We start from the raw sequence: 4,195 nt of genomic DNA, 5'->3' as shown, positions 1-4,195 counted from the left end.
GACATCAGTATGTACTTGGTTTAAAGGGAAAAAGTTTATAGGTATTTTGTATTGACGGTTGAACGATCACACATGTATAATTATGGGATTATATATCGATTTTTATATTTGTGTTAAAAATCAGGGGCGTGACAGTATGGATCCTCGTGGATCGATGAGTTAGTACCTCGTCTTAAAATTCGTAAACGACGATTTGAAATTTAAATGCGATTCTAAAATGAAAACCGAAAACCCCTCGCACAAGTAATTCAATGAATATCCGAAATCACATCAGAATCAACCCAAACTTCAATGGTTTCGCCAATTTAATTATTCCAACATCCCAATGCGGTCGGATCTCCTCGAATCACAACTTGAAAATCCGAAACTTCAAAAATTCTGATTGATACCAAACTTCTTCCGATTTTCACCAAAATTTTACCCACAAGTTCTACATGTTACAAGGAACCCAACCAACCAAATTAGGAGGTCGGAATCGTCCCCACGCGCTGCCGTCTCCGACCCCCAAATTGGGTGAAACCACCTATGTCAGTTTCTTCCTCTCATCAAACCCAACAACCCTTTACAACTACCACAAAGTCTAGAAATGCATGGATTGACGGAAAATTACCTCGAAAAGTCGATAAACCCTTGAATTCAAATCCCTTATTCAGCCTTCACACTTCAAATTTGATCAAGAGGCTTGTATGGCTAGGAAGAGGAGGATGGCAGCTCCAAAACTCAATTGGTGGCGTGTCCGAAGGTGGCCGAAAAATGGAGAACTGACTAGAGAAAGAAAACGGGTCGACGGAGGACCTTCCAAACTTCAATTCGTTGTTTCAGGCTTGATTTGAAGTAAACCAAAGCTGGAAAGCCAAAAAGGAGGAGGAGGCGTGCCAATGCAGCGGCCTGAAACGGTCGGACGACGAAATGGCCGAGTTAAGCTTCTGGGTTGGATAAGGTTTATCGGGTTGTACAGAGAGAGAAATCGGCTGAGGCTTAGTGTAAGTTTCCGAAAATGTAAACTTACCAAAGGTAAATGGCCTATTTATAGTAAATTTTTTTGAAACATTAGCTTTAGCTTTTTACCATAAATTTTGGATACGAACTCCGATTTGAGCGTGCCACATGTTCACGAACTTGGTTTAACGTCCTCTACAAATTCCGTGATGAAAATTTTCTCAAATGACGAACGATACAAAAAGTCAACTTCTTGGAACCCCTAAAACTACCTAAACGAAGTTAAAAGTAAAAGAAATTGTCGTTTACGATCCAAATGACTAGTAAACTGATAAATTGGTGTACGGAATGTAACATAATTATTATCCTTAATAGTCATTTTATGGGTTGTTATACATGTCATTTGATAATTTATAGGAGAGCGAGGTCATGAGCACATTTGGAGGACGTCCCAATAAAAATATCTACTATAATTGTTTGATATACAGTATGAATTTACTTTTTATATCTCCTCATTTTGAAAACATTAAAAGAAAAACGAAAAACTTAAGGTACTTTCTTAAAATGTAATCCTAATTTCGCCTCTGGTTATATGCTAAAAGCATATTGGTGCGGTAGATTTATAGATCTCAAGGATTGTGACCACATCTACAGTATAGGGAGATGACCCACCGCTGGCAGGGAAGTTGCTGAAGCTAACCCAAAGAAATTGAATACTTGACCCATCTTAAAATGTTGCACATCCAACAATTTTGTAATTCTGAGGGAGTGAGGGGTGTGTTACTGTGTGTTTTGGAGGTTCTTTAACTTTCAAGACTCTTATCAAACGAAACAAAGAGGACTAATGGGCCTGTGTAATTGGCACTAATGCAGTCCAAATACTTCTTCAACAACCTTGCTTGAGGGGAAACTCGAATAAAATAAAAAACGGATGTTAATTTCCCTACATTATGCTGGTCATTTTGAATTTCCCTATTGGTGATGTACTACCCATCTAACACATGGACACCCTTAAATGACCTCCCTTTTTTTTTTTGGTTACAAAATGACCTCCATTTTGTCCAAAATATAAGTTCTATAATTACGGGTTCCCGGACGTACAGATCGATATATCTCCCTTACAGAGTTACAGCATAATATCAGGGCCTGAAGATCCTTGTCTGTTCCCTTATATCTTCCATTTCTAATTTCTTAATGCAAACTTGTCCAACGTACGTTTCTTCCTCCATGTGCTTAACTCATTATATAGATAGTTTTCCGAAGCAATTGATATTCAAGCCAATCTGTTTGCTCTCCAAACTTTGGTGGTGTAAGAATAAAAGGTACAATAATTGAAGCCAATAAGATCGATAAACAAAGAACGTACAGAAATGATCGACGAATAATATATTGGCAATAGATCAACGTGGGATGAGAAGATATCATAGTATATTGAGAGAGGGTATTGGATCCAGAGTAGATAAGCCTTTGGCCCGGAAATAGAGAGATTCCTCTGGTTTTTATCGTTTTTCAATTTGTTTCTTTTAGGGTTTAATTTTGTTTTTATTATTGGCTGGTAACACATCCCAGAACTGATGCATTGAATGGGAGTACTGGATTGGGGGAAAGAGATTAGTTTTGTACTTTTGTTTTGCTGAATATCATAATATCAAATATCAATATGACGCATGAACCAGAAGACATTAATGTTAGCTTATCAGAATCTTTAGAAGAGTTCCATCCTTACGGGTTTTTCTCCTTCTCTTATTGGTGGCCATGTGTTATTCTTTCTGCTTTTTTTTTTCTCTCTCTCTCTTTTCGCTGCCCAAGTATTTTTCTCCAAATAGAAATTCAAACATTGTGGGTTGTCGAGGCAAGAAAGCAATAGGCAACTTTGATATGTGGACTCAACGCATGCAGCTATCTCACGGTTTACATAGTAGCTAGTAGCTACTTCCTATATTGGACTTGGACTTTTGGGGAGTCTTAATTTTCATAAACCATGATTACTCTCTTTAAGTTGGGAAAGATCATCTGGGATTCCTTTCCGAGCTACTTAGGAGTTAGTACCTATCCACCCGGCCGGGGAGCCAAGACTTGTTTTCTATGTTCTTGTACGTATTGAATCTCTTACCTGAACAACATTTATGTCTTCTTTCCTATATATGTTTTTTACTTCCATGTTGAGACGGTTCTATCAAGGTTATGCATCACTTCTTATCTTTTAGTCGTTTTCCTTCCATCAAGCAGTCCTGTAATAGCTCGAGTTCAGCAACGGGGAGCTTCTACTTTGGCCGGGCCGGTCAAAGATCAAGAATTGTACGCTCTACCAAGAATGTTCATGTCATTCCGCATGACTGCTGGTATGGCAAGTGACATTATTTTAACAAGAGACTTTGAATAAGCTAGCTATGTCATCTTATCTTGTTGCGAAAGTTTATACCATGAAGAATTGCGAATCATGTATTGCCCCCTTTCACACATAAAACTAGAACTAATATGAAGTCAACACAGGATCTGAGTCATGAGTCATGACAGAACTCGATCGATGAGCAGGTGCTCCATCCACTCGCATGATTTGATTTACAGAAAAGACGGTGGTAGAACAAATCAACAACTCGATCAGCAATATGAACTTGTAGCTCGTTGGGTAAACTTAATATTTTCGTTTCGTTTTTAAAATTAAGACAGGCTAGAAAGGAAAGGATTGAAGCAGTAAGATTCGAAGAACTTAGAAAGAGCACTCGGTCCCCCCCGACAGGTCAAATCACAAAGTGAGCACTAGAACCTTCCCACTTCGCATAAAAACACAGCATGATAAGTTGATAACTCTAACAACCTTCCCTACGTTGGGTGACTGACATGTGTCTCTTTTGCCCAGCCCACATGATCGAGAATTCGAGATATATATATATATATATATATATATATATATATATATATATATATTTATCACCATGGTTCATGATCCAAAAATGTTAGGTCATCAATTGGCGTCTACATTGCTTTAAATAAGAAACTCTCTCGCATGCTTTATACTGCCAAATACATAACCTACTTAAGAGTTTTGAATATTCATCGATACAAATTTCGGAAAATTTTTTGTCAGTAATCATTCTAAGTCCGAAAAATTCTTTGTCAGTAATCATTCTAAGTTTATCTGATAAATTCTAATTTTCAGTAATAATCATATTCTTTGGACACAAGCAACTAAAAATAATAATTAAAATCTCTGATGACAAATTCAGCAACGATCATTACATGTGGACTTCATTGA

General features: G+C 37.4%; 1 long non-coding RNA gene across 1 annotated transcript; it reads left to right on the top strand.

Annotated features, from left to right (window-relative positions):
• The first annotated feature begins 2,653 nt into the window (after positions 1–2,653).
• On the top strand, positions 2,654–3,541 carry LOC121052596. The gene is made up of 3 exons (XR_005809568.1): positions 2,654–3,032; positions 3,169–3,281; positions 3,433–3,541. It is a non-coding gene; the product is annotated as an uncharacterized LOC121052596 (long non-coding RNA).
• The last annotated feature ends 654 nt before the right edge of the window (positions 3,542–4,195 follow it).

The sequence above is a fragment of the Rosa chinensis genome, chromosome 4 (genome assembly GCF_002994745.2).
Source record: "Rosa chinensis cultivar Old Blush chromosome 4, RchiOBHm-V2, whole genome shotgun sequence".
NCBI lineage: Eukaryota > Viridiplantae > Streptophyta > Magnoliopsida > Rosales > Rosaceae > Rosa > Rosa chinensis.
The sequence above is the reverse complement of the archived record's forward strand: the minus strand, read 5'-3'. Positions and strand labels throughout refer to the sequence as shown.